Genomic DNA, 17,135 nt, shown 5'->3' with positions numbered 1-17,135 from the left:
GGATCGGTATTTCTCCCATTTTTAACGTGGCAGATCTGTTTCCTTATGTCGCTGATCCGAGAGACGATACAGCAGCAAAGCCACCGCAGGACACCAGTTGTGAGGAAAGTTCATGGATGAGACAGATGCCAGTGGCACAACCCCTTGAGATCGAGACGATCCTTGACACACAGGTAGCTAGGCGCACACGCAGGAAAGAATATCTGCGGTACTTGGTCAAGTGGAAGGACCGTCCGATAGAGGACAGTTCGTGGCTTAACGCAACGCAGATACAGAAAGCAGGCTATTCTGTCAACGATCTCATGGAACAGAGCCATGACTTTTTGCCACCCCGGAAGCCTGATGCAGTAGCATCCAGCTCCGAGGAGATAGAAGGTGGTTGACGGTCTCGTGGAGAGAACAAGAACAAGCAAAGACTACATGCATAATTGGACAGGTTATTAGACTTGTCATTTGTTTTACTTTTCTTTATTATTTGTTTCATTTCCCAGAAGGTCGTTAGAGACCATAGAAATTACAAACTGTGAATTGTTTTTAGTTTAGGAAATAATTAACAGTAAATTAGCATTTTGGTAAAAGAAACTGGTGGGCAGTTGTACAAATTCTGGTTGGACAGTTCAACCGGAAATGGAAGCAGTTATGCCTTCCAGATGTTAAAAACGAGAAAAAAGATAGTGAAGAGATCCCTCCGGATTGAAGAGAAGATACAATCCTCTGTAATAAAACAAATTATTTTTATCTTGCCAATTGAAGCACCACTGCTAAATTAGTTCATACATTGATGTTATTTTCTATGTGATTAAATTACATTTGAAATAGTAAGACAGCAAGCAGTAACAAGAAGAGTAAAGCGCTGCTATAGAAAACTACTTCTAGCAAAGAAAGGAGAGTAACTACAGTCGCTGACAAACGACCAGGTAACGAAATATAAACCCTCATACTATTTACAAATAATGCAAATGATGGAATTGAAAGCAAAATAGTTTAATCTAATTAGTCCGTTACAACCAAGGCGCACAAAAGAGTTTTCTGAGCATATAACGCTCACCCAGAACGAGTTCCCTTACAAACGAAGCTTTAAAAAAAAAATATAGATACAACAGAACAGGTTATAAGAGCCACAATCGACAGAGAGGAGCACAGTTCGTCTACCATTTATGTGACTGTGATTATTTACAAACAAGAACCTCAAACCCCTCTATAAGTTAACAAACAAATCAACGCCGGAAATACCCTACCCATTGTATAAGGTTGGGAGGGTTTCGAGCTGTTTCCAGAGACTGCAGAGAGCACAAACCCTCGGCGGCCAGCCACCTTAAACAACCTGCAAAACGGAGGTGGATGCGGGTTAGCACAAGCTGAAGCAAGAAAACAAATAAAAACTAGCAAACGAACGAGTCACAACCTACATTGGTTCTCACCTGAAGTTGAAAAGGCGGCACTGCGAAACCAAACCGATAACCATAGCCTGAAGACAAGGAATGAGAGGGTCAGAGTCTATAATAGATGCGGGAAGCAGAGTCTGGCATCGAACCAGAGCTTACCTCAGAGGCAAAGTTGAAATGCAACGAGCCAGAAGCGCAGAACTGAAGGGAACCCTGTCACAGTTGGAGCCACAAATTAACAGTGCGAGAAACGAACCCATTCAACAGAGAATATTTAAAGAAACAACCAATATAACAAATTACAATGCAGGAGCAGACGACGCTGTCACCCTCATAGGAACCCAACGCACAGAACAGCGGGAGGCCGGAAACACCAACGAAACTGAACGCCAGAGCGAGGAAGCCGAAGGTGCAAATAACCCTCAACAGAGCAGAGCAAGAGTCTAACACAGTGAACAGGTGAAAATGACCAATAACCGAGAATAGGGTTGTCAAAAGGCGGGAGTGGCTTGACAAGGAGTACCAGCAGGTGGCGTTTCATGACTTGTACCGTAAGTTAACTCTCCAAAAGATCGAGAGGGCCTGTACATTCGCACTATTACCAACATTTATCACATTAAATGCCGCACAGATGAACCAACCTACGCCACGTTGGAGGGCTGGGCCATCATATATAAACATATTCTTTACTAAATATTAATGTAATTGATAAGAGGTGTAAATTTTCTATGAAATATAAACAATATTGATAAGTTTTATAAAATATATAATATTTTAGGATTTGGAGATGAAATTTATTGAAAATTTGATCTTTAACAAACTCATACTTATTCCAATAGAATGTAAATTTGATTGGTTGGATTTATGGTAAATTGAATTGGTTGAATTTATCATCATTGATTGTGGTGGTCTCATATAATCACATTACTTGTAACACATGATTTGGTACAGTATGATGTAATCAAGATCTATATGAAGCTTTGGGTATTTCACTTAATATGATTGTATGAGTAGTTTCCTAGAGTTTTGTGAGATGGTTTTTGGTATTTCACTTAATACGATTGTATGGGTAGTTTCCTAGAGTTTTGTGAGATCAAATTGTCTTGCACGTTTTGGTAGCTCGTAATAAAATATTTCAAAATATGAAATTCTACCATCTTAGAAGACACTTCAAACCAAAGGTAAAATCCTTTTATCTAAAAAATAAATTATAATTAAAAGTTTGCTAGGTGCAAAGAATTATTTTCCACCTTCAGTTACAAAGGATAGGAGGCCAAAGGTTATAAATTATAATTTAGAGTTTGCTAGGTGCAAAGAATTATTGTGCACCTTTAGTTACCAAGGACAAGAGGACAAAGGTTATTAGGAAGTGATTATCTAGTGTAATCTTAAGAATGGGTAAAAGAAAGTCCCTTATGTTTTTGAAAGAGCATATGGGCTCCATGTGATCAAATGAGGGAGACTTTCATTTCAGTTAGAAAAAGGTAAGTATATTTGGTAAGTATATTCAAGATTAAGAGAGAGAAATTATTCATAAGAAAAGAGAAAATAAGATTCCCTCATCTCTAATATATAAATAATTGAGGAGAATATAAGATCATGTTTGGGGACTATAAAAATTAAGAAAGAAATTCCTTGGAAGTTTCAGAGAGAAACGTCACTTTATGAATTTTAATTACTTGAAATATATATTAATTATTGATTTGAATATACAATGATTATAGATTAAAATTAATAATAAGTTTTATTTCATATTACTACATAGTTATTATTACTATATTGCAACTTTATATATATATATATATATATATAGCATCACAGAGCAAGATCTCTTTAGAGTTGAGTTTGGAAGCCTGCGCATGAAGGCCTAAAAACCTTGGTGTGAACCTGAAGTGGCTTAACTATATAGTTAGAGTCTTTAAATTTTTATATCTTCTTCAAAGACAAAGTCTGTGTCGGGCCAAGAAGCCTCCAAATCTCATCTGCAGAAATTTCTGCTTAACAGATGATATAATTGGTAAATGCCCCCACATTCAATCTCTGGATTGAAAAAAATGAAGATTTTCAAAGTTGTAACCATCTTCTAAAATAAATAGAAAGAAACATTATTGCATTTTATATACCCATTTGTGTCATAACTCTAAGTAATACTTATTCTTTATGAGTATTAGGATGTTTATGAGTAAAAATATTCATATTCTGTGAGAGGAGACGTTCGCTGGAGGTTTGCCGAGTCTCTAGGGACGTTTTCTCACTGAGGTAAGGAGGCTGTTGAAGGGCATTAATACGTGACAACATAGTGGTTCATGTACGGGTTCGTGTATCATGACATAAGAAGGGACATTTTGAATCAGCAAGCTTCGAGAACTCTGAGGAGGAAGCCCCTACTAAAAATTGATATCAGAGCCATAACTTTGGTTCTATTGGGTATTTATCCTTAAAACTTTTTTTTTTCGATAAAATGGATTCAGAAAGAAAATCTGTTTCATTTAGAGAAATTGAACAGGAGTCACAAGACGACAACTTTAATATGGAAAATATTTTTCAATCTGCATATTCCAGAGAAGTTAACTCTACAAAATTAGAAATAGTTGAAAGTCAGCCTTGAGCCTGATGGGCTTTACCATCTATAAATCCATCCACTGTATATTCAGATCTATCTGTATTTCATCTTAAAGTAGTCACTAGAGTATCTGTAAAATAATGTGTGTCTTAAATTCAAGAAAATGCTAAGTCTATTTAGACTGTTTCTCTCTTAGACCCGAAGAAGCTTTAGGAAGAAGCTAGAAGACATGGAACCCAATATCTGCACCTTCGTTGTATAAGAATCGGCATAAATGCCCTCACCCACATAGGGTTAAATACATATGTGTTGGCCAATATTAGGGATCTCACACATAATAGATATACATATTCATTGATCAGAGTTATTGTTGCTCCCTTGTCAAACGACCCTGTTTGGTTTGACTGCCATCCAATTTTTTTTTTCTATGTGTTCAATGAATGTATAAAGGATATCCTACAATTAAAAATCAAAACAACTGGTTTTGATATGAAGAGAAAAAGAACAAATATTGCAATTCATACTAGAGGGTGTTTTAGACAGGCAAACACATTGTATCCAACAGTACTACATACTCCTAGCCAAGAATCCAAATCAAGCACTCTTGTAATTACTGATGCTCATAACCATAAAATAGAACATCATACAATTAGATGGGAAGACCTGAGTTTTCCTGAAAATTGGGTACTAGATCTCCCTCAGTTTCCAAAAATCCAAAATATTATGACTGCACACAACCAAGAAGGATCTTCTTCAATTACCTTGTCCTTTCGTCAAATATCAATTATTGACCAACAAGAAATACAAAAATACTTGCCATGGCATTTAGCCAAAGTCAAGTCTTTCCCTATGTCAACCTTCTACTTCTACATTTGTAAATAATTCACCTCCAAATTGTTTACATGCCGCTTTATTTGAACTAGCACAAATTTTGCATTTCTCTAATCTCGAAGTTAAATGTCCTGGATGTTGTTCAGTAGTCTGCTTAAAAGCACTTGCAGATTTGATCCTCCCTAAAAATCATAATCCATCCATAGAAGAAGCTCCACCAACCACTATTGCTAATTCATGCCCAAGTCCCAAATGTTCTGACATTCCTTTTCCTCATGACACCATCATGGTGATCCATGAACTTCCTTCTCTAGAAAACAAAGACCCGATTCTTATTGAAATGTTCAATAAAATGCATCCTCCAGGAGTGCCCAGATATGGATTGAGATATATTGAACGATTTGACAGTCTAATTTGACAATGCAGATTTGAAAACCATATCCCTGAAGACTGTAAAAGACATTTGATTCCAAAAATGTACAAGTTCTTCTCATTAATGGATGGATGTCCAAAATATAAAATTGACCCCAAATGGATGAAAAGAATGTTAAAATTGGGATTTATACACTTAGCGTGCACCAAAAGCATTTGATATGAGCACACCGAGCGCTGAGAAAAGAAATCTATTTTTACAATGGAAGTAGTATATGGAAGATACATATTCCTGGATTTTTTTTATAGTTGGAAAGAAATGGAAGAAGGTCAAGAAGTTCACATGGTAGATGCAAAGGTATCTTTTTGCACAAAAACATTCATGGACCAGCCATGATGACACCAAGATAAACACTACCGCCACTTTCCCATATTTCAAAGGAATATTGTTAGGTGAGTCTAGTAATGCAACAAAAGCTATTCCTTTGGTCCCCACAGGTGAATCTGCACTAGGCATTGCTGAAAGAATACAGAAAGTGAGCAAGCAGATAATTTGGACAAATACTGCTCTTAAAGGGTTAGAAATGAATATGCTCAAATCCAAGGACCATAAGGACTGTTTTGATTCCTTACATATTGTTGTAAAGGATGTAAATAATAATATGAACAATGTAAATTATTTTGTTTTTGCTTTGAAAGGATTCATTAGAGAATCTTCTGTTCGAATAGAAAGCATAGAAAAGAAAGTATATTTTGAATTCAAAACTACTAATAGTCTTATGGGAGAGTTGACTGAGAAATTGGAAAACATTTCCATAGCACCCAAAGATAAGTGCATTCCTTCTTCTATGTTTTTTAGCCACTCTATAAATATCCAACATGTCGTCAAGCAAGTAGAAAATTTTCCCTATTTATTCCTAAAGGAAAAGCCAGAACTCCATGAACAATCTCCCAACAGTTCACCAAAAGTCTCCTACTCATTGTTTTCATAAGCTTTCATGAAAAATGAATAACTTGGGTCTTTTGAAAAGCATTTACTTCCCATATATGAGCCCCTCTCAGGTCAGTTTTCCAGATATCCAACCCTTGACCTAGTTGGTAAGGGTAAACTTCTAGAAACTCACACCTTTCAAACTGGCTCTTACAAAGAATGGAACATTGACAATCTCAACACTGGTCAAATCAGGAAAATGATTGATCAAATGTTTACTGAATATAAACTTATGTGTATGCAGGGAAAAACAGAAGTTGAAGCCTATAAAACAATCATACAATGTTTTACTAGTACATTGCAGAGATGGTGGGATGTTGAATCATCTCCTGCACTTATTATAGAAATGGAAGCATAAGTAGTTAAGGACCAAGAAGGTGATGTCATCTACAATGAAGAGGGTACTCCACAAAGCAATATGATAGGAGCCCTCACCTCCTTTATTATTGAGCATTGGTGGGGAGCTACAATTGAGATTGCTAACAAGCATGAGATGGTACTCATGAACCTCAAGTGTAAAAAAATGTCCCAATATGAAGACTTTCATTGTGACTGGACACAACAAATTTATGAAGCAAAATAAAGCCAAAATGCATTATGGAAGCAGGTCTATCTTGCATCTCTACCTTCTAAATTCGTCGACTATATCTAGAGGCAGGAAGTCTTCCAAAATTCTTTTGAGGCATGCACTTAGGGTGAAATTTATTGAAATATCACCAAAGCAAATGTAGGACTTTGAACCAGCATGAGGGTGAAAAAATCAATGCAAAAGTTGTCAAGACTGCTAGACAACAAATCAACTTGCAGTAAGTATGGGCTTGCAATGATGATCCAATTGTTTATGGAAGAAAGAGTAAAAAAAGCAGCAAAGGCCTAGAGGAAGTCTACAAAAAATTCAAAGGTTCGTGCTTACAGAATAAACCAGCACATGAAATGATCTTACAGAGATGTCCCTAAAATCCATTATTATGAGCCAAAATATATCCATCTTAAAACACAAATACAAGATGGAATATTATGTTGGTTATGTGGCCAAAAGGGACATACAACAAATAATTTTCCTAAAGGTAAAGAATCTAAGATGAACAGAGGAAAGGAATCACAAGAAGCTGCCTCACGAAGATCCCAGAGAGAGACAAGAAGATATCCTGGAATCACCTTCAAAGAAGAAGTGCATTTAATGAAAAATGACTATTGCAGCACTTCAAAAACAACAAGCACTACTTCCTATAATTCTTATTCCAACATTGAGCATGTAAATATACATCAATGTGAATGTACAAAATCTGAAGATTGAAATTGCAATAATTCAGAGTCAGAATCAATCCTCAGTTCAGAAGAAGAGACCAAACTCAGGTCAAATAAGGAAAAAGAAAAAAATATGTATGGCACACACCATTGAAGATGACGAGTCAAAGGTTCTGCCCAGCATCAAAATGTTGGCAGAAGGAGAAATGAAAGAAAAGATGCTAGAAGCTTTTCTACAAACAATGCACAAAGAACAGGGCAGCAGTAGTTCAAAGAATAATCAGGCTAAAGCCTTATTTGTAGATGCTTCCTATGAAAAGAACACCAGATCTTTTCAAAGAAACAAGGAGCATACCAAGCCAAGGTCCTTAACCTTGGGAGAAGTCAGCACAGAAATATACCATCTCAAAAAAGAAGTTGTTGGCCTAAAAACACAGATCTCTCAGATAGAAAACAAGAAGGAGCCTATTAAGAATGATAATGTAGAGATCTATGAAGATAAATCCTATTCTAGAATGGGATTTGGAGAAATGAAAATAATGACAATCCAATATCAGCAGCATCATGTGTTGTTGACCATTGATATCCAAGGAGAAAAGTTCACTTTGAGAATGTTGATTGATTCAGGCACAGATATCAATGTTATTAACAAAAATATTGTCCTAGCTAAATACTGGAAGGTGGCTCCTCGACAAGTAACTGGAATTGGAACTCAGACTTTCAGGTATGAAGTTCCTATTGCCACCATCTGTTTCGAAAAATATTGTATGAAGTTAAAATTTGCAGTAGGAGAAATTCCCATAGACTGCATATTGGGAAATGTGTTTCTAGCAACAGTTGAACCCCATGGGTCAGCCAGATTTCCTGATGGAAAAGCATGATTTTTCATTTCAGTACCAAATCATAAAGGATTTCTAGAAACACTGACCTTACCATATATTTCTACTCCCACAATTTCCACAATGGTACAAACAATGCAGGAAGTAGAACTGTCAGAGAAAAAGATTGAAGAATTGAAAGACTTTAAATCTTCAATCAGAATCAAAGAACAACTCCAACTTCGTAGAATCATACAAAAACTTGCAGAACTAAGAAAGCACCTGGAAACTGAGTGTTGTACAGAAAACCCAAAGGCTTTTTGGCATAAAAAGAAACACACAATAGAATTTCCTTTCAAAGATAAATATGAAGGAAAACCTTGTAAGAGTAGGGCAATTCCCATGAACAGAGACTATAGAAATCTTTGCCAAAAAGAAATCTCCAGTCTTCTGCAAAAAGGACTCATCAGAGAATCCAACAGTCCATGGAACTGCTATGGATTTTATGTAAATAAGAATTCAGAAAAGATCAAGGGAGTGCCCAGACTTGTTACAAATGATAAACCTATAAACTCTGTTTTAGCAGATGATACCTATCATATTCCACATAATGGAAGCTTAATTGCAAAAATTGCAGGGGCCAAAGTATTCTCAAAATTCAACCTGAAGTTTGGTTTTTGGCAAGTTGTTATCAAAGAAGAAGACATATTCAAAACTGTTTTCAGTATTCCAATAGGGCAGTATGAATGGAATGTAATGCCTTTTGGACTAAAGCATGCTCCATCTAAGTTCCAGAAGGTAATGGACCAAATTTTTAAGCCCTACCTTGAATGGCTAATTGTATATAGATGATGTGTTAATTTTCTCCAACACCATAGATGAACATTTCAGACATATCCACACTTTTTCTCAAGTTGTAAAAAGAGGTGGTTTAGTTTTAAGCTAAAATAAGATGGATTTGTTCCAGACAAAAATCAATTTCTGGGACATACGATAGAAGATGCCGAGAGAACTTTGCATAAGCATGATGTAGAATTTGCTAATAAGTTTCCAGATGTAATCACAGACAAAACATAGCTACAGAGGTTCCTCGATTGCTTGAATTATTTTAGTAATTTTTATAAAGGGTGTGTAGTGGACCGCAAGATTCTTAACCAAAGATTGAAAAAAGAGCCTTCACCATGGACAGATGATCACACTAAAGTTGTCCAGAAAATCAAAAGCAAAGTCCATACATTTCCAATCCTCTATCTCAAAGATGAATATCTCCCCAAAATTGTTGAGAGTGATGCTAGCAACCTTGGATGGGGAGGAATACTAAAGAAAGTCAAAGAAGGGACTGAGAAAATTGTACAATTTGCCTCAGGTACATGGAACCCAATAGAGTAAAACTACTCCACTATTGAAAAAGAGGTAAAAGCTACCTGGAACTATATTGAAAAGTTTGATATACACCTTGTAAATAAACAGTTTTTGATTAGAACTGATGCTTCATCTTTGAAAAGGGTTCTAACTAAAGAAATAAAAAAAAATCTTGGAGAAGGCAAGTTTGCCAGATGGCAGGCACTATTTTATAACTTTGATTTTGAAGAAAGGAGAACAAAATTGCTTGCCTGACTTCCTAAGTAGAGAATATATGAAACAGAATGACCACATGATGGTTATAGTAACCGAATAGAACCCAAACACTCAGCAAGAAGAACTCTGAAATATTTCAGATGACACTCCTTAACCAGTATACACAGAAAAATGGAAGCCAACATGGCAATTCAGAAACGCTAAGGTCATGGATGCCAGCTTACAGCCCCACACAAACTTACAACATCTAGCGCTCGAAAGGAAGATCTATTAAAAATCCAACGAGTGGATTCATGACATGTTCTACAAAAGATAAATATTAGGAGCTAATCTTGCAAAAGAATCTTTATATGAAAGCTTCAAAGATATAAGTCTAATTTGGACCGAAGGAATTGATAGGACAAAAGTCTATCATAAAAATTACACTGTAAACAGGACAACGAACCCAAACCATTTCTCAAAATATATGTAGCCACAGAAAACTACACTAATTAATTTTAAAAACTAATAATAATAATATTACTTTTACTTACTATATTAATAAATCTAACTGATGTACAAAATCGTTTTCAGCTAATGCATAAAGTATGCTTTATTTCTAATTAAAATGGCTTAAATGTTTAAGCAATATATCACTGTAATAATGAATATGTATTTTCTGAAAAATAAAAATATTTATTCTCGTACGAGATTGGTTAAGTATATCACTGTAATAATGAATATGTATTTTCTAAAAAATAAAAATATTTATTCTCGTACGAGATTGGTTAAGTAAAGCGTACCTTCACGTTTTGAAGCGAGGTTGGACAATACGTTTCAGTGGCTTCGTGGAGCATTAGTATTTTCTTAAAATTATTGTTATGCTTTTCACAATACCAACTAACCTAATACTAATCTAATAGTTTAATATAAATGGAATAAATGCACGGTACAGAGTTCAAAGCAATAAGTATGTTCAATTGGGTAAATCAAATTAGACATAAATTTTTTCCTTAGTTAAGAAAAACCAATGCCATAATAATTTCCATACACGTGTTTTTTTTGTTATTTCAACTCTGATAATGGTGCGCAACCTATTGCCGTTCACAGCAAATGGTCAGTTCCAGCGTGCAAAAAGCTTTTCACAACGCACCCCACGACACACCCCTTTGCCGTTTATTATACGATTTTATCATTATTATCACTCCTGCTCACTTCCCCTTGCACGTTGCAATACGTACTCCATTTACTTGAACTTATTTAATTGGTGACCAATATAGGCCATCATTCGCAACCTTTCGTTCTCTTTCCACTACCATCCTGGCAGACTCTATGGAATCAGAATTGTTCTCTACATGGGCATTTTTAGGGCACCCTACTGCTCTGCTTCTCTTTCTCAACCACGCAATGATGTCTGAGAATACCAATTTTGTGTTCTCTGGAGGTTCTCCATATGTCAATCCATGCCACATATCGGGGTACAGTTTGAGAGCCTTGTCTGTGCTCTTGGCAAAAGCATACAGTGATTTTCTCACAGATGGGTCTGTCACTTTATTAGCTTCACCATTAACAATCAGAAAAGGCAAGCTCACATGCATCATATAATTCATTATGACAGTGACAACCCATTTAGTTAAGGGGTTTATTAAAGGTAGCCGCAGAAAAATTGCAGGTTGAATTAAATGTTCGAATGCAGTACCTCGTCCAGCCATTTCTCTATGTCTAGACTGATCATGAGAAGCTCGTAAGCCGTTTTTAGATGAGGTTGACCTTGATAAGCATACAGATTTGCTCGAATTTGTGCTTAGGTACAGATATTAGAGAAAACAAAAACCATGAAAATTAATAACAAATTCTACAGGAAACAAATCAGCAATACGATTCATTACCTTCTGTCTCATTTCCGGTTCCTTGAAGCGAATGACTACAATATCCTCAGTAGGTACGACCTTCCATGTGGGAATTATTGCAGTTAGATTTTTCAATATGTTTATAACAAGGGGGTGAGGCTTTAACTCTCTGATATCTATTGCAACAATAAACAAGGTGAACGCTAATATAATGATTCAACCATGCAATGTGAAATATTAATATAATTTATACCTTGCACATAGGTGCAACAAGAACAACTCCACTCCAATAGTTAGGCTGCTTTCTATGGATGAAAAGTGCCACTACTCCTCCCATTGATTCTCCATAAAGGAACTTCGCTTTCTCCCTATACTCAGCGCGTTCTGCAATGTAACTATCATACTTTCTTATGACCACTAGTAACTGCATAACTTGATTCTTCCAGTGGACATTAATTACCCTAATATCTAAATATATCGCATCCATAGAAAGTCCCAATAATAAATACCAGCGATAGTCCTCAAAAAAGGTTGTGCAATCCTTTACAATCTCATCAATGTTTTTTATGTAACAATGTGTTCTAGAAAATTTTCCATGCCCTTCATAATTTATACCAAATACTGCAAACTCTACCTTTGCAAGCCTCAATCCTGTCTCTCATAATAGGTCCAATTGGGTTATTAATTTCAGAGCTAAATTAATACGAAATTTTGGTAAAGACACTAACAAATATTGTTCATTCATGAACATCCTGGTCATATTTACTTGTATTATTCCAGGGAAAGGAGTTAGAAGTACCTTCCATGAAAATGATGCACTCCGTGCCATAGCCTGCAAGCACAAGAAGAAAACAAATTACACAACAGAAACTCGAAATCCTTAACGAATTTACAAAGTGGCGAATCCATGGATTCGTGACTAGGTTGCATTATGATGTGGACAATGAATTGGGAAGCTGACCATGGTAGAGAGATATGACGACTTTGGATTTCTTATCTGCAGGTAACCATCTTCAAGTAAATAGCTTCACTCCTCACGAACTTTCAATGAACTCCTGGATGAGGATCGCATTTAAAGAACATTTGTAGTGGAAATTTATCAGTCTCGTGAGACACTGACTCGATATCAAAATCTCACTTTCACAGCTATTGATTATTTGAGTTTAATAACAAAATAATAATCATTTCATATGTAAAATAAACTACTTTTGCCGAGACATGAGAACTTGCCTAAGATCTTGGCTAGGATTCTCTTTAATTGCTTCTTTTTATCAAATTTTTACTTTCATAAATATATTTCCAAAAGAATTTCATCACTTTCAACACAATTTGTATAGAAATTTGATCCTCTCAACAATGAATAACTTTAAAAGTTCAATTTACGAACTATTTCTTTTATGTTACTACCGTTATTTACCTCTTCATAGTCGATGAGGCCACTGAGTTTTCCATCCCTGACATGTACGCCGCTGCCTGGAAATGAAAAACAGCAGATTCAGATACTGCCATAGAAACGTTAACGTGTCTCCGCAGTTGCCACACAATAATCTTTCAACTGCAGAAATAAAGACCTTAAAGATTGGCTCCACAGTGGCAACCCTGACATTGATGTAGGAGCATCCAATGCAGGGAAGGACATGGCGGGAGTTTGTCTCGTTCAAAATAGTTTGATTTTCATTAGTTTTTTTTTATTTTCTAGGAATGGTTGTCTCAGCTAATGACAATGGTTGCTTACTTAATTTTTTTTTTCTCTTAGTTTTATTTAGAATTTGTTTTAATTTACAAAGCAAGAAAAGATAATATAATCACTGGCAGTTCTGCTAACTGCCCAGTGTTCTCTACAAAACAGAAGAAAAAATCAACGGATGTAATCTTTTTGCCATCATAGAAGAAACACAGAGAAAATACAGAAATCTTTTTTGAATACAAAAACATCTGAAACCATTCATGCTACAATCCTAAATTCATTTCTATTTTATATAGTTAAATTATTTTTCATTTTCCATCAACAAAGCTAATATACACAGGTGAACAACAAGCATAAGGGTGATGAGAGCTGTCCGACAAACAAAAGTGCCAACAGAATGAAGATACGAAGGAGTCGAGCAAGCTATTGTTACAAAGACAAGATTAAGGTGCCGAAATCAAACACATTCCAAATTTCCATTGCATAATGTAAACAAATGAATTTCAGTAAAAATACAATCACAAATATATATATATATATATATATATATATATATATATATTTTTCAAGAAGTCGAAACATTACAGTGCATTGGTCAAGGATGAGCAAACAGTGTCAAAATAACTAGATTACAAAACCCTCACAAGGCCATTACAGAGCCATTTAGTTACATGTATAGGTTATAAACAATAGAGTTGCACGCATATGGTGGAGCCAAAGGCGCATTGCCCAAAACCACAAAGACCACCCAACTACAACCTCATCTCATAAAACCCTATGAACAGTAAACCCTCGAAAAAATAACAAATATATATCAAGTGATTACCCTACCCATTTTAGGTGTAGGAGACCGCCGCAAGAACCAGGAGTAGGCCATCGTCCACCTGCACAAGCCACCCATCCATCAGGGCGTTAGCAATTGACACAGAGGGAGCCACAACTATAACAACAAAAAAAGGCTGAAACAGAGTTTAGATCTGTGGAAACTTACCAGGGCAGGTTCTAACTTGGACAAGCCAACAGTGGAGCCACGGAGCCGAGGTCACAGCCATAGAGTCACCTGCTGCCACAGAGGAGTAGAGGCCATCAGCGCCTGAGTGAAATGGAGTAAAGAGAAACAACAAGGAAGGAGAACATACCTTCAGAAAACTACTAAAAGGAAACCAGAAGCCAAGAAACCCCATAGCTGCAACTTGTAGCAAAAACATAGAATCATTAACCAGTGAAGACAGTGCAGAGAGAAGAGACAAATGACCAGAGACTGAAACTGAAAAAACAAGCAGAGTCGAGTAGAAGTCGATAGAGGGAACCGATACCGAGGGTTTCACACCCCGTAACTAGCACAAAACGAGCACAAAACGAGTGAGGCATCGCTCACAAGTGGAGACCCACATCTTACAGTAGACCAGGCATAGCCAGAATGAGAAAAAAAGCAAATGACAGAGTAAAACCTTGCATAGCAGACCCCAGAACCTCACCAGCAGCCTAGCAACACAGCAAAAGCAAACAACGACAAATGAAATGAATAGCTAGTGTTTCAAGCCATAGAAGGAGTGGGAAGGAGCAGTGCCTGAGACCTTGACACATTTCCTCATCTCCACACGCCAACAATACATCGCATTAAATTCAACCAACCAGCATATAATAAAACAAACCAATCAATGCATATATCATTAACCATCATAGTTAACACTTAGTCGAAGGTCATAGGGGCTGGACCCATCAAATTTTGGTATCAGAGCAAGAACAACTAACTGATAAAATGGAAGCTAGCAGAAGAGGTCAAGGCAGAGCTATTCTGAGAGTAGTAGATGAGGGGTTGAGGGAAGATATTAGGATCCTAAATGGATGTTTGGTGGTAGTGGAAGCAGGAAGAAGAAAGGATCCAGAAGTAAGAGATGACAATGAGGAGGAGGATGTAGTTACAATAGATGGATCAGATGAAAACGGACCTGAAATCAAATTGTTAAGGTCAGTCTTATTGGATAGCAGTAAGCCAAAGCCAGAAATTCCGAATTATGATGGTAGTTTGTCCACAGAAGTGTTGTTGGACTAGATTAGTGAGCTGGAAAAGTATTTTGAATGTGAAGAGGTTAGCGAAGATAGGCGAGTTAAATTCACTGCTACTAAGTTGAAAGGACACGCAGCCTTATGGTGGGATAGTGTCCAAGAAGAGAGGAGAAAATTGAATAAGTTACCAATTAAAAGGTGGACCAGAATGGTCGCTAAGATGAAGGGCAGGATTTTCCCAAAGATTACCAGATTTCTCTACATTGACAGGTACAAAATTTGAAACATAGAGGAATGACAGTGAAAGAATATACCGAAGAGTTTTATCGGGTGAACTTGAGAGCTGGTTATACTGAAGACACCCTAGAAAAACAACAAGATTTTTGAATAGCCTAAGGCTGGAAATATTGGTTGAAATAAATATTCTTTCTCTGAAAACCATAAAAGAAGCATACCAGAGTGTCTTAAAGGTGGAACAAAATATCACAAGAAATTAGAATGCTAGGAGATGACAAAGAGCAGGTAAAGGAAAAGGACAATCTTTTGGCAGAGGAAGGATTGCCAATAACAATGAAGAGGGCAGTAGTTCAAAAACCTCAGGGACAGTAGAAAAGGAGGGAAACACTAGAAGAGGAAGGCCATACTAGAGAGGAAGGGGAAATGGCAGAGGCAGAGGAGCTACCTACCAATGCTACAAGTGCCACAAGTGGGAGCACAGATCCTTTGAGTGTCCTGAAGGAGAACACGCTGGTCAAAGAGGAGCATATGTTGCTCAAACAGAAGAAGCGGAGGCACTGCCTCAAGAGGTAGAAAATGCACCAGAGACAGGAGAGGCCTTAGTCTTGAATAAGGTCTTGCTGAAACCAGCAAAAGAAATAGCTGAAAAAACCCAAAGAAAGGCATTATTCCGAACTATGTGCAAGTCACATGGAAAATGTTGCTAACTGATTATAAACAGTGGAAGCATTGATAATCTGGTTGCAATAGAGATGGTGGAGAAATTGGGTTTAAAACGACTAAAGCATCCAACTCCCTATAAGGTGTCGTGGTTACAGAAGGTCATCAACTGCTGGTTTATGCGCAGTGTGAGGTGGAATTCCATATTAGCAAATATAGGGACAAAGTTATTTGTGACATCATGCCCATGGATGTGTGTCATATTATGCTAGGTAGACTGTGGCAGTATGACCTAAAAGTTGTTCATGATGGGAAAACAAACTGTTACAAGTTTGTTAAGGATGGGATTAAGCATATGCTAGTGCCCATCAAGGAGGAGGAAACAACAGAGACTAGTTGAACAAAAGTATTATTGGTGGGTGGAAAACAATTTTTAAAATAGATTGAAGATGACAAAGTGAAATATGCTATTGTAAGCAGACCAAGAACAATGTTTTTGCACACTGAAATTTCTTATTTACCTACAGAAATCCAGGAAATGTTGCAGGAATTCAGCGACATTGTGGTGCACGATTTACTAGATAAATTGCCACCAAAGCGGAGTATTAGTCATCACATAGATTTCATTCCTAAAGCTAGTTTACTGAACAAAGATGCTTGATAGATGAGCCCCAAAGACAACGAGGAGGTTATAAAACAGGTACAGGAATTACTGGATAAGGGACTGATTCAAGAGAGCTTGAGACCATGTGCAGTTCCAACAGATCTTGCTCCCAAGAAAGGAGGCGAATGGCGGATGTGCACGGATTCACGAGCAATAAACAAGATCACGATCAGGTACATGTTTCCATTGCCACGAATGGACGATACGATCGACTATTTGAGTGGGGCAGCATATTTTTCGAAGATAGATATGAAGAGTGGAT

General features: G+C 36.8%; 1 pseudogene; it reads right to left on the bottom strand.

Moving 5' to 3' along the window:
* Positions 1-11,021: 11,021 nt before the first annotated feature.
* The window catches only part of LOC149188689 (caffeoylshikimate esterase-like), a 60,738-nt pseudogene continuing 54,624 nt past the window's right edge, over positions 11,022-17,135 (bottom strand).

Source organism: Pinus tabuliformis, chromosome 3_1 (genome assembly GCF_031772625.1).
Source record: "Pinus tabuliformis cultivar Carrire ecotype Pingquan chromosome 3_1, CPIR1, whole genome shotgun sequence".
NCBI lineage: Eukaryota > Viridiplantae > Streptophyta > Pinopsida > Pinales > Pinaceae > Pinus > Pinus tabuliformis.
The sequence above is the reverse complement of the archived record's forward strand: the minus strand, read 5'-3'. Positions and strand labels throughout refer to the sequence as shown.